The sequence below is a fragment of the Hemitrygon akajei genome, chromosome 21 (assembly GCF_048418815.1).
Source record: "Hemitrygon akajei chromosome 21, sHemAka1.3, whole genome shotgun sequence".
Lineage (NCBI taxonomy): Eukaryota > Metazoa > Chordata > Chondrichthyes > Myliobatiformes > Dasyatidae > Hemitrygon > Hemitrygon akajei.
Genome location: NC_133144.1, coordinates 22000917 through 22026553, shown reverse-complemented (window position 1 = coordinate 22026553; position 25637 = coordinate 22000917). Strand labels below are relative to the sequence as shown.

Below are 25637 nucleotides of genomic sequence, written 5' to 3'. Positions count from 1 at the left end.
TTAGGGTATCCCACACAAGGACTCCCAAGTCCCTTTGCATCTCTGCATTTTGAATTCTCTCCCCATCTAAATAATAGTCTGCCTGTTTATTTCTTCCAGCAAAGTGCATGACCATACACTTGCCAACATTGTATTTCATTTGCCACTTCTTTGCCCATTCCCCTAAACTATCTAAGTCTCTCTGCAGGCTCTCTGTTTCCTCAATGCTGCCCACTCCTCCACCTATCTTTGTATCATCAGCGAATTTAGCCACAAATACATTAATCCCATAGTCCACATCATTGACATACATCGTAAAAAGCAGCGGTTCCAACACCGACCCCTGTGGAACTCCACTGGTAACCGGCAGCCAGCCAGAATAAGATCCCTTTATTCTCCTTTTCTGTTTTCTGCCAACCAGCCAATGTTCCACCTTTGCAAGTAACTTCTCTGTAATTCCGTGGGCTCGTCTTTATGGGCTACTAAGCAGCCTCATGTGTGGCACCTTGTCATAGGCCTTCTGAAAATCCAAGTACACCATGTCTACTGCATCTCCTTTGTCTAATTGTAGTTGGTTTGTCAGGCAGGATTTTCCTTTCGGGAAACCACGTTGGCTTTGGCCTATCTTGTCATGTGCCTCCAGGCACTCTGTAATCTTATCCCTAACAATCAATTCCAACAACTTCCCAACCATTGATGTCAGGCCAAATGATCTTTAGTTTCCTTTCCTTTGCCTCCCAACCTTCTTAAATAGCAGAGTAACATTTGCAATTTTCCAGTCATCCAGTACAATGCCAGAATCTATTGATTCTTGAAAGATCATCGTTAAATGTGCCTCCACAATCTCTCCAGCTACTTCCTTCAGAACCTGAGGGTGCATTCCATCAGGTCCAGGAGGTTTATCCACTCTCAGACCATTAAGCTTCCTGAGCACCTTCTCAGTTGTAATTTTCACTGTACATACTTCACTTCCCTGACACTCTTGAATGTCCAGTGTACTGCAGATGTCTTGGTGAGGCCACACTTGGAGTATTGCAAACAGTTTTGGGCCTCTTACCTTAGAAAGAATGTGCTGAAACTGGAGAGGGTTCAAAAAAGGTTCACAAAAATAATTCCAGCATTAAATGGCTTGTCATATGATGTGTGTTTGATGGTGGTGGGCCTTTATTCACTAGAATTCAGAAGAACATGAGGAGACCTCATTGAAACCTATTGAATGGTGAAAGGCCTTGATATGGTGAAAGGATGTGAAGAGGATGTTCCCTTTGGTAGGAGTGTCTAAGACCAGGGTACACAGCCTCAAAATAGAGGGGTGTCCTTTTAGAACAGAGGTGAGGAAGAATTTCATTAGCCAGACAGTGGTCAATCCATGGAATTCTTTACCACAGGCAGCTGTGTAGACCGTCTTTATGTATATTTAAGGCAGAGGTTGACAGATTCTTGATTCGTCAGGGCACGAGGGGATATGGGGAGTAGGCGGGAGATTGGAGCTGAGGAAAAATAGATCAGCCATGATGAAATACTGAAGCAGACTAGATGAGTGATATGGTCTAGTTATGTTCTGGTATCTTATGATCTTAAAGACAGAGAGTCAGAGATGAGGAGAGGATAGAAATAGAGATATGGAAATGAAAGTAGACATAGTGAAGCAACACAGATGGGGATAAAGACATAAATAGAAATAAAGATGAAGATATAAAGAGAGGGTGAGAGAGATACAGAGGGGGAGAGCTAGAGACAGAGAGTGATAGAAGGATGGAGATAGAGAGAGAGGGAGATAAAAATATTGACGGATATTTGGGAAGAGAGGGAGAGAGTGACTGAAAAATGAAAAGAAATAGGGAAGTAGGTAGAGAGAGGAACAGAAACACAGAAAGATAGATACAAAAGAGCAAGCAAGAAAAACTTAGTATGTAACTGAACAAGCAAAGTGGGGTGTTGACTTTCTGGGACAGAGTGATATATTGTGAAGGTGTGTGTGTACACAAATTGGATGATCTAAACTGTTGCTGGGTAGGCCCAGGCGTTGGCTCTCTCTGAAATAAACTCTAAAACTCTGCATGCCTCCATTTGTGTTCAGTACAATTGCAGTCATTTATTTAGTGACAGAGGTCATCTGGGGTTTTGCAACATCGTTCAGTGATGACACGGTTAGAAACTCTCCCAGTGAGCTGCAGGAGGAGATGGTCAGTGATGAGGAACAATCAGCTGCAAAGACAAGAAGTTAAAGTGAGAACAACACACAAAGCACTGGAGACACTCGTGTGTCAGGCAGCATCTATGGAGGGAAATGGACAGTTGATGTTTCGGATCAAGACGCTTCATCTGCACTGGAAAAAACCATAGAAACATAGAAAACCTACAGCACAATACAGGCCCTTCGGCCCACAAAGCTGTGCCGAACATGTCGCTAGCTTAGAACTACCTAGGCTTTACCCATACCACTCTGTTTTTCTAAGCTCCATGTATCCATCCAGCAGTCTCTTAAAAAACCCTATTGTTTCCACCTCCACCACACCCGCCGGCAGCCCATTCCATGCACTCACCACTCACTGCGTAAAAAACTTACCCCTGACATATCCTCTGTACCTACTCCCAGGCACCTTAAAACTATGGCCTCTCATGCTAGCCATTTCGGTCCTGGGGAAAAGCATCTGACTATCCACACTATCAAAGACTCTCACTATCTTGTACGCCTCTATCAAGTCACCTCTCATCCTCCGTCGCTCCAAAGAGAAAGACTGAGTTCACTCAACCTATTCTCAAAAGGCATGCTCCCCAACATCCTTGTAAATCTCCTCTGCACCATTTCTATGGTTTCCACGTCCTTCCTGTAGTGAGGCGACCAGAATTGAGCACAGTACTCCAAGTGGGGTCTGAACAGGGTACTATATAGCTGCAACATAACCTCTTGGTTCTTAAACTCAATCTCACGATTAATGAAGGCCAATGCATCGTATGCCTTCTTAACCACAGAGTCAACCTGTGTAGCAGCATTGAGTGTCCTATGGTCTCAGACCCCAAGATCCCTCTGATCCTCCACACTGCCAAGAGTTTTACCATTAATGCTACATTCCGCCATCATACTTGACCTACCAAAATGAACCACCTTACACTTTTCTGGGTTGAACTCCATCTGCCACTTTTCACCCCAGTTTTGCATCCTATCAATGTCCTGTTGTAACCTCTGACAGCCCTCCACACTATCCACAACACCCCTGACCTTTGTGTCATCAGCAAATTTACTAACCCATCCCTCAACTTCCTCATCCAGGTCATTTATAAAAATCACAAAGAGTAGGGGTCCCAGAACAGATTCCTGAGGCACACCACTGGTCACCCACCTCCAAGCAGAATATGACCCGTCCACAACCACTCTTTGCCTTCTGTAGACAAGCCAGTTCTGGATCCACAAAGCAATGTCCCCTTGGATCCCATGCCTCCTTACTTTCTCAATAAACCTTGCATGGGTTACCTTATCAACTGCCTTGCTAAAATCCATATACACTACAACTACAGCTCTACCTTCATCAATGTGCTTAGTCACATCCTCAAAAAAATTCAGTCAGGCTCATAAGGTATGACCTGCCTTTGACAAAGCCATGCTGGCTATTCCTAATCATATTATGCCTCTCCAAATGTTCATAAATCCTGCCTCTCAGGATCTTCTCCATCAACTTACCAACAACTGAAGTAAGACTCACCGGCCTAAAATTTCCTGGGCTATTCCTACTCCCTTTCTTGAATAAGGGAACAACATCCACAAACCTCCAATCCCCCAGAACCTCTCCCATCCTCATTGATGATGCAAAAATCTTCACCAGAGGCTCAGCAATCTCCTCCCTCACTTCCCACAGTAGCTTGTGGTACATCCTATTCGGTCCCGGTGACTTGTCCAACTTAATGTTTTCCAAAACCTCCAGCATATCCTCTTTCTTAATATCACCAAGATCCTTTTCCATAGTGAATACTGATGCAAAGTATTCATTAAGTACCTCCACTATTTCCTCAAGGTTCCATACACACTTTTCCACTGTCACACTTGATTGGTCCTATTCTCTCAGGTCTTATCATCTTTCTCTTCACATACTTGTAGAATGCCTTGGGATTTTCCTTAATCCTGTCCACCAAGGCCTTCTCATGGCCCCTTCTGGTTCTCCTAATTTCATTCTTAAGCTCCTTCCTGCTAGCCTTATAATCTTCCAGATTCATATCATTACCTAGTTTTTTGAACCTTTCGTAAGCTCTTCTTTTCTTCTTGACTAGACTTAAAACAGCCTTTGTGCACCACGGATCTTGTACCCTACCATCCTTTCCATGTCTCATTGGAACGTACCTACTCAGAACCCCATGCAAATATCCCCTGAACATTTGCCACATTTCTTCGGTACGTTTCCCTGAGGAGAACATCTGTCTCCAATTTATGCTTCCAAGTTCCTGCCTGATAGCCTCATAGTTCCCCTCACTCCAATTAAACATTTCCCTAACTTGTCTGTTCCTATCTCTCTCCAGTGCTATAGTAATGAAGATAGAATTGTGATCACGATCTCCAAAATGCTCTCCTACTGAGAGACCTGACCAGGTTCATTTCCCAATACCAGACTGAGTACAGCCTCTCCTCTTGTAGGCTTATCTACATATTGTGTTAAGAAACCTCCCAGAACACACCTAACAAACTCCACCCCATCTAAACCCCTCATCTATGGAGATGCCAATCAATATTTAGGAAGTTAAAATCTCCCACCACACCAACTCTGTCATTATTACTCCTTTCCTGAATCTGTCTCCCTATCTGCTCCTCAATGTCCCTGTTACTATTGGGTGGTCTATAAAAAACACCCAGTAGAGTTATTGACCCCTTCCTATTCCTAGCTTCCACCCACAGAGACTTCGTAGCCAACCTCTCTATGTCTTCCTCTTTTTCTGCAAGAAAGAGGGGAGACATGTGGTATAAAATGTGGAAGGAAGGGATGGGCTGTAAAGAAAGAGAGGGGATAGTGGCAGCCACAGATCTACAGCCTTAATAAAGTCCTTGAGATGTGCACAATTCCTGGTAATGCTCTGAACCTCTTTCTTGCTAAATGCAATGTCATTAGTTCCTCTTGCATGGCCAAACACTGTGACATTCAGGAAGGGTGGGTGGGGTTAGTCTGTTCATGAGATTTCAGAAGAGGATTTTTGTTTTAGTGGAGGAGAGTGAGGCCACGTTAGTTTTCATGGCTAGAGCTGGCATTCTTCTTGAAGGCATGACATATCAGTATTCCTCATTTCAAAAGAAATAACTTTATAGTTCAAAACTTAAGCTGAGTCGGTGGAGTTCATAGATTGAAGTCTTTCCTCTATGTCTGAAGATCTCTATTAAAAAGCTACCTGGACTGTAGATCTTTAGCTCTTCATATTCTTGCTTTCGCACCAAGAGTTTGAGTGTTAGACACATTTTTTTTTGCTAAATGGATTCAAAGTGCTTTCCATCACCTGCAATTCCTTGCATTTGCAAGTGATCCTTCTATCAGGTTTCGATGGTCTTCCTGTCCATGATACCATCTTTGATCACAAGAGGGAAGGAGTTTTCCACAAGAATCTGGGCCATAAGTTACTTCAGTAGCACCATATGTCATGCCCATCCACAATCTGTTGGATCTCCCTCATGTCCTCAAACCACCCATTGCTAATTTCAGCTATTGGTGCTTGTGCCTTGATTTATCAGTGTGCTTATGAAGGATCAAGTTGGTTTTACCAGCATAAAAGATGTTCCTCATGCTTCAGTAAATTCCAGGCATCACTCCAAACCTGATGAAGCTTCGTAATGCAGTATGGAAGCTCAGTAGATAGCAGTTTTCAGAGCTTTGCACTGGCAATGTGTCATACAACACAGAAGAGTACTGTATGTAAACAAGCCTACAACACCTGTGTCAAACATGATGTTGAATTTAAGTTAAATCCCCCCTGCTTGCACATGAATCATATCCCTGTGTTCCTTGCATTTTCATGTGTCTATATAATAAGCCCTTAAATGTCACTTATCATACCTGCTACCATCAGCACCCATGGAAGTCCATTCCAGGAACCTGTCATTCTCTATGTAAAAATACCTGCCTTGTGCATTTCCTTTAATCCTTCCTCCTCTTAACAAATTAATCTCCTCATTTCTAGCAAAAAAAAGATCTGGCTACACTACTTGTGTATGACATAATTTCTTGAACTTCTATAAGGTTCCCCTCATTCTCTGATGTTCCGAAGAAAACCTCCCAACTTTATCTAAGCTCTAGCCCCTAATCCAGGTGAGCCTCTCCTGCACCTTTTCAAAGCTTTTCACACCCTTCCTGTGATAGGGTGGCCAGAATTGTTGGCCATTGCTATCAGTTCAGCAATGGAAGTGTCTGTCCTTCAACAGCCTTTCTTCTGATTCTTTGTATTTCCCAGGATGCTGCAGCACCAACGTGTTGTTTTCCACCTGGAGCCCTCTGAAGTTTCTGCATTGTATGGGAGCACCCCACCTCCCTGCCCTTAAAAGGGCATGATTTAACAAAGGAGGCAAGCACCTTTCATATCTCTAGTGATGCAAAGTCCCTTAGGATCCCAATGCTTCGTGATGATGCAGTCTGAGTGCAAGCTATTGCAAGGGATGGAAGTCTGAAACGTACTGACTTCCCCAAGACCATGGCACCAGCTGTCCCATTTCCATCCCTGTCGAGTTCAGGTCCTGTCTATACTGCCAGAAACTCACTCCCACTGCATAGCGCCCTCGGGGCAGCTGCGATCGCTCAACTCTGGACAGGAATTGGCAGTCTAGTTCCGAGACCCACCCAGAGGACTAATGAAGGGTTGAGGCCTGAAGTATTGACTGTTTGTTCCTTTCCATACGTGCTGCCTGACCCGATGAGTTTCTCCAGCATTTTGTGTGTGGTACCCTGGTTTTCCAGCATCTGCAGAATCTCCTGCGTTGTATGATCACTCACGTCTTTGTGGACTGGGTAATTGTGAGGGAGTTCTGAAGCAGGAAGCAAGGTGCCTTTTTGTGGCACATCCCAAGGAACTGTGGAACAAAGGATTTCCTGATCTCCGGGGCGAGGAACACACACACAATCAAGGGCGGCTGGCAGATGGTCAACTCAGTAAACAACGTCTGTGTGAGTCTGCTCAAAATCTGTCAGTCTTCTAGGACAACTGGATGTCCATAAGGAAATGCTCCCGCCCAGGCTGCGGGAGTACGTGCTGAAGGATGCACCAAAGGTCACTGCAGCCAACACAAAGGCTCTGTGCTGAAGAAGCAAAGACTACGCTCCTTCTGCCACCAGACATCGAGGGGATGTGCTCCTGTGTAGAAACCCCTCAAGCACTCATGTGCAGCTTTGGTCACCGAATTACAAGAAGGATATTAATAAGGTTGAAAGAGTGCAGAGAAGGTTTACAAAAGTGTTGCCGGGACTTGAGAAACTGAAAAAGGTTGAATAGGTTAGGACTTTATTCCCTGGAGCGTAGAAGAATGAGGGGAGATTTGATAGAGGTGTATACAATTATGATGGGTATAGATGAGTGAATGTAAGCAGGCTTTTTCCACTGAGGCTAGGGGAGAAAAAAACCAGAGGACATGGGTTAAGGGTGAAGGGGGAAAAGTTTAAAGGGAACATTGGGGGGGCTTCTTCACACAGAGAGTGGTGGGAGTGTGGAATGAGCTGCCAGGTGAAGTGGTAAATGCGGGCTCACTTTTAACATTTAAGAAAAACTTGGACAGGTACATGGATGAGAGGTGTATGGAGGGATATGGTCCAGGTGCAGGTCAGTGGGACCAGGCAGAGAATGGTTCGGCATAGCCAAGAAGGGCCGAAGGGCCTGTTTCTGTGCTGTAATGTTCTATGGTTCTATGGTTGTCTCGTTCCAGGAAGCCAGATCAGAGTCAATGGTGCTCAGTACACAGAACATATGAGCAAGCACTGTGTTTGATTTACACAAAAATATTTAATGTTTATTTTTGGAATAAAAATTTTAGAAGGAAATGTTATGAAGGTTCACTGGATTGAATCCTGTGGTGGCGTGTATCAAAGGAAAGATTAAACATTCTGGAACGCCTGTGTCTTATATTTATTGTATACTCCTTTTGAGGCTGAATTTTACTTTGAAGTACAAGCAGTTGCTGCACTATGCTCGGCTGCCAACAGAAAGTAAACGTGTTTCTGATCAAGAACACCAGCAGAGAGCTGTACAGCTTGAGAGAGGTCCTGTCTTTGTTGTGTGTGTGCTCTGCTACAACTCGTTAAACTGCAAATTATGTTGAATAGATAGTGTGTCAGTCTGTGGGGATATTATTAACGTCTTGCCACATAAGAGATATGTAAGCAAGCCCGCCTGTAATATGGAAGTTTCATCATAAACAATAGCATTACATTAACATCAGCACATTAACATTAGTGCGTAAAACCTCTAATTTTTATGGATTGCATCTTATTTCATTCACGCCAATTGATAAGCCACCAGCTTTGTGATTACATGCTTGCACAATTACACAAGTCTGAAATCCAGACTCTACACCTCCGTGTCTGTTCAGATTTTGCTGTGCTGAGAGATTTCTTTATTCTCAGACAAGAATCCACTGATTAATGCCCCATTCTTCCCACTCGCTGTTTCTCTGCCTTTTATTGCTCGGTGAGTAATGGTCTGTAAACCTAGCTGATCCACAAACTGGCTCATCGACGTACTGTTAACTCTCCTCTCCACCTGCTCTTGATCTTCTTCCTCCTGCCTCAGAGGAGAAGCAAGATGTCAAGCATTTATGGAACAGAGGGGGAAGGCAATGGGATGGTTGAAGTTTGGCGGAGGATGGCACGAGGAGTGCAGGAAGTGGAAACCTCTTCACATTTAAAATGTTCCTGGATCTGTGTCATGTAGCATGGAAACAGGCCCTTCAGCCCATTGGGTCTCTACAGACCATCCAAATCAGTCCCATTGCCAGTGTTTGGCCCAGAACCATCTAAATCTTTCCTATCCATGACCCTTTCCAACTGTCCTTTACAAGTCATTATCGCACCTGCTTCCACCACTTCCTCTGGCAGCTCATTACTGTTGCCACTGGGCAGGAGGCACAGAAGCTTTAGGTCCCACGCCAGCAGGTTCAGGAACAGTTATTACCCTACAACCGCCACTGGTGTGGATAACTTCACTCTCTTCAATGCTGACTGACTCCACAACCTGTAGACTACTTTTCCAAGGACTCCGCAGCTCAGTATTACTCACTTACTTCTCTTTATTATTCCCCTTTGTCTCCTTTTGCACATCTTTTGCTTGTCAGACTTCTTTATTTATAGTTTTTCATAAATGCTGCTGTATTCCTTTTAATTTGCTGTAAATGCCTGCAAGAAACCGAATCTCAGGGTTGAATATGGTGAAATATATGCACTTACGATAATGGATTTACTTTGAACTTTAAACTCCATTCCATATATGGACAGCCTGTGTGTAAAATGTTGCCTCTCATGTTCCTCTTTCACCTTCAGCCTGTGCTCTCCAAGCTCTTCGTTCCCCAATCCTGGGATTAGACTGAGTGAATCTACTCTTTCTATGGATTTCATGGCTATAAACACCTCTGTAAGATCAGCACTCAGCTCCAAGGAAAATAGTCCTAGCCTGTCAACTTCTTCCTGTCTCTCAGGCAGGATCCTTGTAACTCTTAACTCTCTCATTTAATAACATCTTTCCAAAAGCTAAGTGTCTAAAGCTGTACACCATCCTCCAAGTGTGGCCTTACCGGTGTCCTGTAGAATTATAGCATAACGTAGATCCAAGGAAGGCGACAGGCCCAGATGGTGTCCCGGGACGGGTTCTCCGGGCCTGTGCAAGTGAGCTAGCTGGAGTGTTTGCTGACATCTTCAACTGCTCCCTGCTTCGGTCTAAGATCCCCTCGTGTTTTAAGAAGGCAACGATAATCCCGGTGCCAAAGAAAAGCAAGGTAGCGTGCCTGAATGACTACCGACCTGTGGCTCTAACATCAATTGCTATGAAGTGCTTCGAGCGATTGGTTATGGCACACATCAACCATAACCGACCGGTCAACCTCGACGCTTTGCAATTCGCCTACTGGAGCAACAGGGTCAACGGCAGATGCCATCTCTCTGGCACTACATTCCCCCTTAGAACACCTGGAGAATAAAGATGCATATGTAAGGCTCCTTTTCATCGACTACAGCTCTGCCTTTAGTACCATTATTCCAAATAAACTGATCCCTAAGCTCCGGAACCTGGGTCTTAGCACTCAGATCTGCAGCTGGATCTTCAACTTCCTCACAGATAGGACCCAGGTTGTAAAAATAGGGGACAAGCTCTCCTCTACAATCATTCTGAGCACCGGTGCCCCACAAGGCTGTGTACTCAGCCCCCTGCTGTACTCACTGTTACACCCATGACTGTGCAGCCAAGCTTCCATCGAATTCAATATATAAGTTTGCTGATGACACCACAATTGTAGGCCGTATCTTGGGTAATGATGAGTCTGAGTACAGAGAGGAAATTAAGAACCTGGTGGCATGGTGCGAAGACGATAACCTATCCCTCAGCGTCAGCAAGACGAAGGAATTGGTTGTTGACTTCAGAAGGAGTAGTGGACTACACGACCCCATCTACATCGGTGGTGCGCAGGTGGAACAGGTCAAAAGCTCTAAGTTCCTCGGGGTGAATATCACAAATGACCTGATTTGGTCTAACCAAGCAGAGTCCACTGCCAAGAAGGCCCACCAGCGCCTTTACTTCCTGAAAAAGCTGAAGAAATTTGGCCTGTCCCCTAAAACCCTTACTAATTTTTATAGGTGCACCGTAGAAAGCATTCTTCTAGGGTGCATCACACCCTGGTATGGAAGTTGTCCTGTCCAAGACTGGAAGAAGCTGCAGAAGATCGTGAACCTAGGCCAGCACATCACACAAACCAATCTTCCATCCTTGGACTCACTTTACACCGCACGCACTGGAGCAGTGCTGCCAGGAAAATCAAGGACACGACCCACCCGGCCAACACACTTTTTGTCCCTCTTCCCTCCGGGAGAAGGTTCAGGAGCTTGAAGACTCGTACGGCCAGATTTGGGAACAGCTTCTTTCCAACTGTGATAAGACTGCTGAACGGATCCTGACCCGGATCTGGGCTGTACCTTCCAAATATCCAGACCTGACTTACACTACCTTACTTCCCCTTTTCTATTTTCTAATTATGATTTATAATTTAAATTGTTATTATATTTACTTTGATTTGTACTTCAGGGAGTGCGAAGCGCAGAATCAAATATCGCTGTGATGATTGTACACTCTAGTATCAATTGTTTACAATAAAGTAAAGTAACTTCCCAACTTCTATATTCAGCATTCTGATTGGAGCCAAAAATCTTAATCCTGTTTACATCCTCTAAACTCTCACGAGATGGTGTACCTAATTGCCAAGGTCATTGTTCTACAACACTCCCCAGGTTCCTGTTGTTTACTGATGTGTTCTAGTATTCATGATTAGGATCTGAGAACTAGGAAATGCCGAAGGTTTTAACTGCTCGTTGTTGTTCTTCTCCTCCTTCTTCTGTTCCATAACAGAATGTTGTGGTGGAGTGAATCTCATTCTGCCCTAAATGTATCAATGTCCATCTTGCTGCACAAAGGAGATTGGGGATTGGGGACTCAACCGCTGTCTCAGAAAAGTCTCTCCATGTTGACCTACACCTGTGACATGACCCCACCCCCACCTCCACCTCCTTCCCAGTGCAGCTTTGCCAGTGAAATGGTGGCATGCTGTTGAAGTGAGCAGTCTTCTTACTGCTGCTATCAGGAGACTCAGGACTTACACCACCCGGTTCAAGAACAATTATTACCTCTCAATCATCAGGCTCTTAAACCAGAGGGCATAACTTCTCAATCTATAGACTCACTTTCAAAGACTCTTCAGCTCATGTTTTCGATATTTATTGCTTATTTATTTATTAACTTTTTTTCATTTTTTATATTCCGTATTTGCACATTCAGTTGTCTTTTGCACACTGGTTGTCCACCTTGATGGGTGCAGTTTGTTGTTCAGTCATTGTCGAGTCCAAGTCTTCGTGACCTCCTGGACTCCTGCACACCAAGCCTCCTTGTTGGAAACTGCCTCTCTAAGATCCTCCCAAGGTCATACGCACTGTCTGAGTGATATTATCTATCCATCGTAGCCTCCGTCGTCCTCACCTTCTTTTACCTTCTGCTTTACCTAACATGAGGGTCTTCTCCAAGGAATCCTGTCTTCTCATGATGTGGTCAAATATTTGAGCTTTTGTCTCATAATCAAGCCTCCTAGTGAGCAGTCTGGCATATTTCTTCAAGTGTTGACTTGTTGGATCTTCTTGCTGTCCAACGAACTCTTAACAATTTCCTCCAGCATCCAAGTTCAAAGGTGTCGATTCTTTTGAATTCAGTCCAGCTCTCACAGCCATACATCACAATTGGAAATACTATAGACTATACAGATCTCCGTAGAAAATGTTATGTCTCTGCTCTTCAGTATTTTATCTAAATTTGCCATTGCTGCCCTCCCCAGAAGTAAGCACCGTTTATTTTCGTGGCCGCAGTTACCATCTATAGAAATCTTTGAACTGAGGAAGACAAAATCCATCACTGCCTCCACTTCTTTTCCATTTATTACCACAGAGTTAATAGGGCTGGTCAACGTAATCATGGTTTCCTTAATATTGAGCAACAATCCAACTTTTGCAATTCTTCTTTCACATTGCTCAGATCGTCCTCACTTTCAGCCATTGGAGTTGTATCATCTGTATATCTAAGGTTGCTAAAATAATGATAGAGGATTGTTGGAATCAAAATTGCCGGATAAAATGTTAACAACCTCAGATATGCAGTTAACATTACTCTAAAGCTGAAAGTGAAGAGGATTGGAGAACGCTTCTAATCAAAGTGAAAGAAGGAAGTACAACAGATGGGTGCAGTTACTGGATTTATTGAGTATGCCTGCAAGAAAATGAATCTCGGGGTTGGATATGGTGGTGACATTTACGTACTTTGATAAATAAATTTACTTTGAACTTTGACGCTCTAAGAGCTGGGGGAATGTAGAATTATCCATGATCTTGGTATGTTGCAAAGGAAGTGGGGTGCTGTGCGCAATCATAATCGATTGAAAACAGACGTGGGAGCATGGAGGAACATCAGGAAATCTCCAGGAAGACCTTCGTTGCTGCTGCTGCTGTGAGGTCCGGGACTCTGCTGGGAAGAACAGGCCCCCAATCCTCAGGGTCGCGTTGCCGATGGCCGTTGGCGGGGCCGTCTTAATACGCTCGGCAGAGGATGGTGCTCGGAGAAGCTGTGCCGGAGGGGATGGTCGTCGGCTCGGAGGTTCGACAGACTCAGAGTCCGCTGTGGTCAGATCGCTTTCGGTGTGTGCTGCATCTGCGAGGCTGGGTCGGGAAGCGCCATGGAAGTCTATAGTGGGGGTATTCCCTTCTGCCGCCGGCGTGGGATGGCGAGTCTGTTGGAACCTTGGGGACTTGTGGAAACTGTGGTGATTTCTTTTGAACTTACAGTCCTTTAACATCTTGGACTATTTTTACTGTATCCATAGTCTGTTTTTTTATCAATTATGCTATGTTTGTTTGCACTGTTGTAACTATGTGGTTTTGTGCAGGTCTTGTAGCTTTGGTTTTTGGTCTTGTTTGTCTGGTGGATTTGGAGCTCCTTTCCAGGGAACGCGCTAAGACGGTAGCGCGATATTAATACGCAGCAGCCTCTCCGGACTCTGGATTGCCAAACGTTATGTGGATTTTCTGGTGTAGTCTGTTTTGTCATGTGCTTTTGTGATATCATTCTGGAGGAATGTTGTCCCATTTTTTAACTGCATTGCATTTGGGGTTTCTAAATGACAATAAACTGAATCTGAATCTGAAGTGGCAACTTATTGAGGAAAAGGTCAAGGAGGGCAGTCATCCTAGGCGGGCATCACACAGACAATCCCTAGCCAGAGCCCCTCCCTCAGGGGAAGGAGGCTAACTGGAAGCTAATAGGTGAAGCCAGGTGTGTGGGAAAGGTCAAGGGCTGGAAAGAAGGAATATGATAGGAGGGAAGAGTGAATATGATAGGAGAAAGGGAAAGAGGAGGAGGGCGCGGGGATGATAACAGGCAGGTGAGAAGACATAAAAGGTCAGAGTGGGGAATAGAGGAGGTTGTGGGGGAGAAATTTGTTTACTGGAAGCAGAAACCAATATTCATGGTTGCAGGCTACCCAGACGGAATACAAAGTGTTACTCCTCCACCCTGAGGCACGAAAGGAGGAGGCCATGGTCGCCACATCGGGATGGGAATGGGAAATGGATTTAAAATGTTTGGCCACTGGGATGTCCTGCTTGTGGCAGATGGTGCGGAGGTGCTCATCGAAGCGGACCCCAGTATACGCCTTCTTCCCACCCTGTTTGTGTCACCACTTTCAGGGAACTGCGTACGTGTCCTGTGGAACAACACTCCCCACGGTCCTGCTCTGGTTTAACTCCGAAAATGCATCACTTTGAACCTGACTGAATTAAATTCTATCTGCCACTCGTTTGTCAACTTCTCCAATTGATCTAGATCTTATTGCAACCGGAGACTTTAACTTTCCCTGTCCATTGCCTCACTAAATTTGGTGTCATCCCCAAACTAACCAATCATGACACTACATTCTCATCCAAATCATTAAAAGATATGACAAGGAATAGGGGACTCAGCGTTGATCCCTGCAGCACACCACTGGTCGCAGGTCTCTAATCCAAAAAACAGGCCTCCACTAAATCCAGCTGCTAGTTTGCAATATCTCCTTCGAGGGAATGAATATTTGATGCCAGCTGGATCTGTTATTTGTATTGAAAATTTTAAAAAAGCTGCAAATGGGAATCTGAAATGTGAAAGGATACTGCAAACACTCAGCAGGTAAGGAGTTTAAATAGAAACAAGGTGAATGTTTTCAATGAAAGAACTTGTCACTTCTATTATTATTAATAATTTATTTAGCCATTTTATATGTCAATGAAATGATATTTCCATTACATCAAACTGAGTAATGTTTACTGACCTGAATCTGGACACATTTTTTTCAGCTTTAACTAGTAATAAAATATTAACATGTCCTTAGCAACAGGAGAAGTGCCTGACGATTGGATTTCCATTGTTTAAGCTCTAAATAAACCAGGATACTATAGGCTGGTAGGTCTGACATCTGTCGTGGACAGTTGCTGAAAGGTATTCTAAGTAACCAGATATATAAATATTTGAACAGGCAGGGTCTGATTAAGGATAGTTAAACTAATTTGCAAGGGGGATGGGACCCAGAGCAATAGAGCAGTGGAAGAAGTGCATGGAGTAATGCCAGATCTAACATATAGAGAGGCTTTGAGGAAAGAGAAATAGAATAAAGAGTGTAAAGGTAGTAAGGTAAAAGGGCTAAAGTGTGTGTAGTTCAATGCAAGAAGCATCAGGAACAAAGGTGATGAACTGAGAGCTTGGATACTTACATGGAATTATGATGTAGTGGCCATTATGGAGACTTGGCTGGCACCAGGGCAGGAATGGATTCTCAATATTCCTGGATGTCAGTGCTTTAAAAGGGATAAAGAGGGGGGAAAAGGGGAGGAGGGGTGGCATTACTGGTCAGGGATACTATTACAGCTGCAGAAAGGGTGGGTAATGTAGCAGGATCCTCTTTTGAGTCAGTATGGGTGGAAGTCAGGAACAGGAAGGGAGCAGTTACTCTACTGGGGATATTCTATAGCCCCCTGGTAGCAGCAGAGATACTGAGGAGCAGATTGGGAGGCAGATTTTGGAAAGGTGCAAAAATAACAGGGTTGTTATCATGGGTGACTTTAACTTCCCTAATATTGATTGGCACTTGATTAGTTCCAAGGGTTTAGATGGGGCAGAGTTTGTTAAGTGTGTCCAGGATAGATTCCTGTCACAATATGTTGACAGGCCGACTAGGGGGAATGCCATACTAGACCTAGTATTAGGTAACGAACTGGGTCAGGTCACAGATCTGTCAGTGGGTGAGCATCTGGGGGACAGTGATCACCGCTCCCTGACCTTTAGCATTATCATGGAAAAGGATAGAATCAGCGAGGACAGGAAAATTTTTAATTGGAGAAGGGCAAATTATGAGGCTATAAGGCTACAACTTGCAGGTGTGAATTGGGATGATGTTTTTGCAGGGAAATGTACTATGGACATGTGGTCAATGTTTAAGGTTCTCTTGCAGGATGTTAGGGATAAATTTGTCCTCGTGAGGAAGATAAAGAATGGTAGGGTGAAGGAACCAAGGGTGACAAGTGAAGTGGAAAATCTAGTCAGGTGGAAGAAGGCAGCATACACGAGGTTTAGGAAGCAAGGATCAGATGGGTCTATTGAGGAATATAGGGTAGCAAGAAAGGAGCTTAAGAAAGGGCTGAGAAGAGCAAGAAGGGGGCATGAGAAGGCCTTGGCGAGTAGGGTAAAGGAAAACCCCAAGGCATTCTTCAATTATGTGAAGAACAAAACGATAACAGGAGTGAAGGTAGGACCGATTAGAGATAAAAGTGGGAAGATGTGCCTGGAGGCTGTGGAAGTGAGCGAGGTCCTCAATGAATACCTCTCTTCGGTATTCACCACTGAGAGGGAACTTGATGATGGTGAAGACAATATGAGTGAGGTTGATGTTCTGGAGCATGTTGATATTAAGAGAGAGGAGGTGTTGGAGTTGTTAAAATACATTAGGACAGATAAGTCCCCGGGGCCTGATGGAATATTCCACAGGCTGCTCCACAAGGCGAGGGAAGAGATTGCTGAACCTCTGGCTAGGATCTTTATGTCCTCATTGTCCACGGGAATGGTACCGGAGGATTGGAGGGAGGCGAATGTTGTCCCCTATTCAAAAAAGGTAGTAGGGATAGTGCAGGTAATTATAGACCAATGAGCCTTAAGTTTGTGGTGGGAAAGCTGTTGGAAAACATTCTTAGAGATAGGATCTATGGGCATTTAGAGAATCATGGTCTGATCAGAGACAGTCAGCATGGCTTTGTGAAGGGCAGATTGTGCCTAACAAGCCTGATAGAGTTCTTTGAGGAGGTGAACAGGTATATAGATGAGGGCAGTGCAGTGGATGTGATCTACATGGATTTTAGTAAGGCATTTGACAAGGTTCCACACGGTAGGCTTATTCAGAAAGTCAGAAGGTATGGGATCCAGGGAAGTTTGGCCAGGTGGATTCAGAATTGGCTTGCCTGCGGAAGGCAGAGGGTTGTGGTGGAGGGAGTACATTCAGATTGGAGGGTTGTGACTAGTGGTGTCCCACAAGGGTCTGTTCTGGGACCTCTACTTTTTGTGATTTTTATTAACGACTTGGATGTGGGGGTAGAAGGGTGGGTTGGCAAGTTTGCAGACGACACAAAGGTTGGTGGTGTTGTAGATAGTGTAGAGGATTGTCGAAGACTGCAGAGAGACATTGATAGAATGCAGAAGTGGGCTGAGAAGTGGCAGATGGAGTTCAACCCGGAGAAGTGTGAGGTGGTACACTTTGGAAGGACAAACTCCAACGCAGAGTACAAAGTAAATGGCAGGATACTTGGGAGTGTGGAGGAGCAGAGGGATCTGGGGGTACATGTCCACAGATCCCTGAAAGTTGCCTCACAGGTAGATAGGGTAGTTAAGAAAGCTTATGGGGTGTTAGCTTTCATAAGTCGAGGGATAGAGTTTAAGAGACGCGATGTAATGATGCAGCTCTATAAAACTCTAGTTAGGCCACACTTGGAGTACTGTGTCCAGTTCTGGGCGCCTCAGTATAGGAAGGATGTGGAAGCATTGGAAAGGGTACAGAGGAGATTTACCAGGATGCTGCCTGGTTTAGAGAGTATCCATTATGGTTAGAGATTAAGGGAGCTATGGCTTTACTCTTTGGAGAGAAGGAGGATGAGAGGAGACATGATAGAGGTGTACAAGGTATTAAGAGGAATAGACAGAGTGGACAGCCAGCGCCTCTTCCCCAGGGCACCACTGCTCAGTACAAGAGGACATGGCTTTAAGGTAAGGGGAGGAAAGTTCAAAGGGGATATTAGAGGAAGGTTTTTCACTCAGAGAGTGGTTGGTGCGTGGAATGCACTGCCTGAGTCAGTGGTGGAGGCAGATACACTAGTGAAGTTTAAGAGACTACTAGACAGGTATATGGAGGAATTTAAGGTGGGAGGTTATATGAGAGGCAGGATTTGATGGTTGGCACAACATTGTGGGCCGAAGGGCCTGTAATGTACTGTACTATTCTATGTTCTATAGTCAGCATGGCTTTATGTCTGGTAGGTCATGTCTAACCAATCTTACAGAGTTTTTCAAGGAAGTTACCAGGAAAGTTGATGAAGGGAAGGCAGTGGATGTTGTCTACATAGACTTTAGCAAGGCATTGGAAAGGTTCCACGTGGAGGATGGTCAAGAAGGTTCGGTCGCTCGTATTCAAGATGAGGCTGTAAATGGGACTAAACTTTGGCTCTGTGAAGAAGCCAGAGAGTGGTTGTAGATGTTTGCCTCTCTGACTGGAGGCACATGACTAGTGGTGTGCCACAGGAATCGGTGCTGGGTACTTTGTTGTTGGTCATCTATAGCAATGATCTGGATGGTAATGTGGTTAACTGGCTCAGCAATTTACAGATAACATCAAGACTGGGGCTGTAGTGGAGAGCGAGGAAGGCCACCATGACTTGCAGAGGGATCTGCAGCAGCTGGAAAAATGGGTTAAAAATGCAGACAAGTGCGAGGTGTTGCCCTTTAGTAGGACCAACGAGGGGAGGTCTTACACAGTGAACAGTAGAGCACTGAAAAGTGCAGTAGTATCTGGGAATACAGGTCCATAATTCATTGAAAGTGGTGACACAGGTAGATAGGGTCATAAAGAAAGCTTCTATCACATTGACCTTCAGAAATCCAAGTACTGAGTACTGGATACTGGAGATGGGGTGTTATGTTGAAGTTGTATAGGACGGTGAGGCCTAATTTGAAATATTGTGTGCAGATTTGGTCACCTATCTACAGAAAATATGTAAATAAGGTTGAAAGAGTACAGAGAAAATTTACAAAGATGTTGCTGGATCTGAAGGACCTGAGTTATAAGGAAAGACTGAATAGGTTAGGACTTCATTCCTTAGAACGTAGAGGACCGAGAGGAGATTTGATTGAGGTATACAAAATTATGAGGGGTATAGATGGTGTAAGTGCAGGCTGGTTTTTTACCACTGAGGCTGGGTGGGTCTGCAACCAGAGGTCATGGGTTAAGGGTGAAGGATGAAAAATTTAAGGGAACCATGAGAAGAAACTGCTTCACTCAGAGGGTTGTGAGAGTGTGGAACGAGCTGCCAGAACAAGTGCTGCATGTGACCTCAAATTCAACATTTAAGCGAATTTTGGATAGGTATATGGAAGGTATGAGGGGTTATGGTCCCAGTGAAGGTCGATGGGAGTAAGCAGTTTAAATGATCTGGCACAGAATAGATGGGCCGAAGAGCCAGTTTCCGTGCTGCATTTATCTAAGACTCCATGGCTCTATAAATGTTTTTTTTAAAATCCAATTCCTCTTAGTTCCTTTAAAACATGTATTCCTCTTTTGTGAAGTCTCCAGAACCAAATAAGATGGTAAGTCCATGGGAGAAATGAGTTTTGGCTTATTCAATGGATAGTCACACCAACGTGTCGTACAAATGCAACAGAATATCTCAAGTCCTATCTCAGTGCCTTGAGTGTACCTGGACAAGAATGGACCACTTTGCACTACAATGGACTTTGCTTTTTCTTTGTTCTAATTATGTTCTTTCTTGTAAAACTTGTGTATGATTTACGTTTAATTTAATGTTCTCTATCTGATGTAATCTTCCTGTGATGATGCTGCAAATAAGTTCTTACAGGTCTCACTTCTGTAGTCTGAGCTTTCCACCTTCTTTAAAAATTGAGGAACAGGTATATAATTAGATTAAGGAAATATGTAAAAACAGTAGGGTTGTTGTCATGGGGAATTTCAACTTCCCTAATATAAATTTCATAGTGCATGGGATTTAGATGGGGCAGAATTTGTTAAGTGTAGCCAGGAGGGTTTCTTGAATCAATATGTGGATGGTCCAATGAGAGGAGGGGCTGTACTGGACCTGGTGTTGGGTAATTAACTCACCTTTCAGTGGATGAGCAGGTAGGGAACAATGACCACAACTCCTCAACTTTCAGGATAGCTATAGATAAGGATTGGTATGATCCTTGAGGAAGAGTTTTAAATTGGAGTAGGGCAAATTACAAGGGCAATAGGCAGGAACTAAAAGTTAATTAGGAACACCTCTTTTCAGGCAAATCCACATAGACGTGTGGAAGGTGTTTAAAAATAATCAGAGTGTAAGAAAGATATATTCCTGTTAGAAGGAAGGATGGAGATGGAAAGATCAGAAATCCTTGGATGTCCAGACAGCTAATGAATTTAGTCAAGAAGAGAAGGGAAAAGTATGTAAAGCTTCAGAAGTTAGGGTCAAACGAACCACATGAGGAGTATAAAGAATCCAGACAAGAACTAAAGAATGGAATTAGGAAAGCTAGGAGGTGCCATGAAAAGTCCTTGGCAAGTAGGATTAAGGTGAATCCCAAGGCAGTCCACACATATATCCAGAGCAAGAGGATAACTAGGGAGAGGGTCGGATCAATCAAGGACATCACTGGCTTTAATCAGCCTAGCTGTAGAGACTCAGAATGCAGCCATGAATGGGCTAATGAGTTAAACCAATTCTTCAATAGATTTGACAATTGCCCTCTTGTTCACACCCCCTCAGCATATAATTCCAGGTGCCGAGGCACTCAATGTTCCTTCAGCACCAATGCCTCCCCTCCTCCCTCCTCTCCCCTCCAATTCAGCACATGGATGAACAACTCAAGCTACCATGCCCTCTCGGTCTACACCTATAATCCACAGCTCCACGTAGCAACTGCTATTGTCCGGATCTTCACCTGCCCCAGTCCCCACCATCCACCAACTCCCCAGTCATCATGGACTCGCCTTCACTACTAAGCAGGTGAGAAGGTCCTGGGGAAACTCAGGTAAAGCACTGGGACCAGACGGTGTGAACCCTAAGGTCTTGAAGGAGTGTGCTTAGCAGCTGTGTGGGAGTTCTCCATTGCTTTTTCAATCAGAATTTCAGCCTGGAAAGGGTCCCGACTATGTGGAAAGCATCATGTGTGGTCCCAATACCCAAGAATGGCCAACCAAGTCTTCAATGACTGCCGTCCAATGGCCCTGACCTCACACATCCTGAAGACACTGGAGAGGTTGGTCCTGGCTCACCTCCGACCTTTGGTCAGATCAGCCCTCGATTCCCTGCAGTTTGCCTAACAGAAGCACACTGGAGTCAACGATACTGTCATCCATCTGCTGAACATTTGGATAAGGAGGGCAGCACTGTAAGGATCATGTTTTTTGATTTCTCAAGTGCCTTCAATACTATACAGTCCTCATTGCTCTGGGATAAGCTCTGTTCAATGCAGGTTTGCTCTTCCATTGTATCCGGGATAATGGACTCCCTGACTGGCAGACCACAGTCTGTATGGCTTCAGAGCTGTGTGCTATAAGTAGCACTGGGGTCCTACAGGGGATTGTATTGGCTCCCTTCCTGTTTACTTGAGATACAACATGAGTCATGTCATCTGTAGAAATTCTCTGATGACTCTGCAATAGTTGGGTGGCTAAAGGAAGAAGGGGATGATAAATACAGGGCCGCAGTGGAGAACTTTGTCAAATGGTGCAAAATGAATCACTTGCAGCTCAATATCAATAAGACAAAGAAGATGATGATGGAATTTCAGAGGACTAAGCCTGCACTGCTCCCTGTTACTATTGATGGTGACAATGTGGAGGTGCCTGGGGTTGCACCTGGATGATAGAATTGAGTGGAACACCAGCATAGAGGCGGTGTACAAGAAGGGCCAGAGTTGCCTCTACTTCCTGAGGAGACTGAGGTCCTTTGGAGTATGCAGGCCTCTCCTTCACATGTTCTCATGTTTTTTTGTCACCAGTACAGTCTCTTCTAATACTTATATATTAGTACACTTGTAATGCTAATGTGACACTGTAATTTCCTTCGGGATCAATAAAGTGTCTATCTATCTAGCTATGTATTTGTTCACTTTTCTTGATTGTTCTTTCATTTAAGTTTAGTGATGCATATTACTTATCAAAATTGCATATATTTGCGTGGAGTCCTGAATCCTGTTTTAATTGCTATATATGTCTTTCGTTTTCCTGACCAGAGCCTTAATACCTCTCATAAACCAGAGTTGCTTAAACTTGCCAGCACAGCTCTTCACTCTGATGGGAATCTGTTGCCACGGAACCCTGAAGGTCACACTTCCAATTGCCGGACATCACTTTACTGGAAAACAGTCTTACCCATTTGACCTTCAAATTCTCACCTAATGCTTCTAAAATTAGTTCTGCCCCAATGGACCAGCCCTACCTCCACTATAACTGTTTTAAAATGAATATAAATATGGGCATGTGTCACAAAGTTCCCCAGTGCTGACACTTCCATTACTTCCCCTACGTCACACACTCAGGGAAGGTTCAGCGCTACTCCCTCTTTAATAGGCCCCTCTGTAGATTGATAAAGAAAATTTTCTTGAACGTATTTAACAACGTGACCCGTCCAAGCCCTTTCCACTTTGGGTGACTCAGTCAATGGACTCTTGGTTGGTATGGGAATCGATGGATGTGGGGACCTGCTGGATGCTCAGATGTGACACTGAACGTCAGAGCAGTCTGGGGATGAAAGGGTTAATGCACGAGGAGAGTTTGGCGGCTCTTGGTCTATTGTTGCTGGAGTTTAGAAGAATGAGAGGGGGTGGGTAAATCACTGAAACCTACCGAATATTGATAGAGTGGGTTTTTCCAGTAGTGGGAGAGTCTCGGACAAAAGGGCACAGGCTCAGAAGGACATCCCTTTATAAAGTTGATGAGGAAGTATTTTGTTAGCCAGAGGGTGGTGAATTTGTGGAATTCATTGCCACAGACGGCTGTGGAAGCCAAGTCATTTGGTAAATTCCATGAGTGTTATCAATTCAGAGGACCTTCCTGGGCCCAGCATGTAAGTGCCATTAGGAAGAAAACACAGCAGTGCCTCTACTTCCTTAGACGTTTATGAAGATTCGGCATGACATCTAAAACTTTGAAAAGCTTCTATAGATGTATGGTGGAGAGTGTATTGACTGGCTACATCACAGCCTGGTATGGAAACACCAATGCCTTTGAAAGAAAATCCTACAAAAAGTATGGATATGGTCAGTCCATCGCGGGTAAAGCCCTCTCCACCATTGATCACATATACACAGAGCATTGTTGCAGGAAAGCAGCATCCATCATCAGGGACCCCACCACCCAGGCCATGCTCTCTTCTCATTGCTGCCATCAGGATGAAGGTACAGGAGCCTTAGGAGCCACACCACCAGGTTCAGGAATAGTAATTACCTCTCAACCATCAGGCTCTTGAACCAGAGGGGATAACTTTACAGCCTATGAACTCAGTTTCAAGGACTCTTCATCACAAGTTCTCGATATCTTTTGCTTGCTTAGTTACTAATATTATTATTTTTTTCTTTTAGTAATTGCACAATTTGTTACCTTTTGAACACTGGATGTCCACCCTTTTGGTGCTGTCTTTCATTGATTATATTTTGGTTATTGGATTTATTGAGCATGCCTGCAAGAAAATGAATCTCAGGGTTATATATGGTGACATATATGTACTATGATAATAAACTTACTTTGAACCTTTTGAATTTTGTATATTTAAAGTGGAGGTTGATAGATATTTTAAGGTGTCAATGGTTATGGGGAGAAGATAGGAGAATGGGGTTGAGAGGGAAAATAAATCAGCCATGATCAAGAAGCAGAGCAGACTTAATGGGCTGAATGGCCTACTTCTGCTCTTACATTATATGATCTTATGGTCCTATAGTTTCTCCACCTTCTAGAGCCTCCCCACATTGTATTGGTATGGACAGATCACAGTCTGCTAAGGTTGAATGAGATCTCCTTGCTCTTTGTATTGTTGGGATAAACAGGCTGCATCACTGCCATTGAAATCGTCAACTACAAGATCTGGTGCAGGTTCACTGGCCACAGTGAGAGCTGATGAAAAAGGATCATCACTGGAGCAGGACAGCGGCATTAGAGGGGCACTTTGGAACAGTCCATCCACCTAAGAAGATCCCCAATCAGCATGCACCTTACATGGGCTGTCCTCCAGCAGCAGAACATCGAGACCAGAATAATGGCATTGGTTGTGTCTTGGCCAATCAGGTGGCCTGTAGGAGCAGGACCAGTCCTTGGAGAAATGCAGTGGACACACTTCTCTCTGACGTGACGTAGAATCAGAATCACTCACTGATATGACATGAAATTTGTTACTTTACTGCAGCAACACAGTGCTAAGACAGAAAATTACTATAAATTACAAAAATAAAGTGCAAAAATGGAATAACAGGGTAATGTTCATGAGTTCGGGGACCATTCAGAAATCTGATGGCAGAGGGGAAGAAGCTATTTTTGAGTCATTCAATTTGGGTCTTCAGGTTCCTGTATCTTCTCCCTGACGCTAGTAATGAGAAGAAAGCATGTCTCAGATGGTGAGGGTCTTTAATGAGGGATGCTGCCTTCTTGAGGCACTGCCTTTTGTAGATGTCCTCAATGGTGTGGATGGTGGAGCCCATGATGGAACCCCCATCATCTACAACCTACCTCAGCCTTTCTCGATACTGTGCACTGGAAGCTTCATACCAGGCGGTGATGCAACCAGTTGGAATGCTCTGCACTGCACATCTGTAGACATTTCAAAGAAACATGTAATTTGTTGGTGAAGAACAGACAGAGAGCAGCAAGGACAGTAACAGAAATATGAAGATGCCTGGATTATCTCAATACTATGGTATTTACATTTCAATATCAAATTATCAGTTTAAAATTTGGAAGAAGAAGTTAACTGAATAGAAGTGACCTAGACCTCGATAAGATGAGGGAGTCAATTCTTGACAATCTGTGGAAAACCCTTTGAATCAACAGTCATGCCACTCTCCTAATAAGTCCTAATATTATTAGACTGCTTTGTTGAACACATTTGTTCCATACGCCTCAAAAGGGTGGATTTTCCTGGTGATAATTCTTCTTCCCATTTCCATTCCTACGGGTTGGTCAATGACCTCCTCTACTGCCATGATGAGGCCACTCTCAGGTTGGAGGAACAACACCTCATACTCCATTTGTGTAGCCTTCAGTCTTGTGGCATGAGCAACAATTTCTCTAACTTCTGGTAATTTCTTTCCCCTTTTTCTTTTTCTCCTTTTCCATTCCGGTTCCCCTCTCAACTCTCTCAACAAGAGAGCTGGACATTGACTTCAGGAGCACATGCTCCTGTCTTCATCAACGATATTGAGGTCGAGGAAGTTGAGAGCTTCGAGTTCCTCAGTGTGAACATCACTAATAACCTGTCCTGATCCAAATGCATCGATGTCACGGCCAAGAAAGCCCGCTAACTCCCGCACTTCCTCAGGAAGCTGAAAGAAATTTGCCATATCCCCGTTGACTCTTACCAATTTTCATCAGTGCATCATAGAAATCATCCTAACTGAGAACATAACAGTGGCAACTGCTC

At 44.2% G+C, this 25637-nt stretch overlaps 1 long non-coding RNA gene across 1 annotated transcript; it reads right to left on the bottom strand.

The window, feature by feature from the left end:
- Positions 1–1460: 1460 nt before the first annotated feature.
- Positions 1461–24811, bottom strand: LOC140714467 (uncharacterized). The gene is made up of 3 exons (XR_012095876.1): positions 24728–24811; positions 23609–23687; positions 1461–2187 (listed from the first exon to the last, which is right to left on the bottom strand). It is a non-coding gene; the product is annotated as an uncharacterized lncRNA (long non-coding RNA).
- Between the last annotated feature and the right edge of the window lie 826 nt (positions 24812–25637).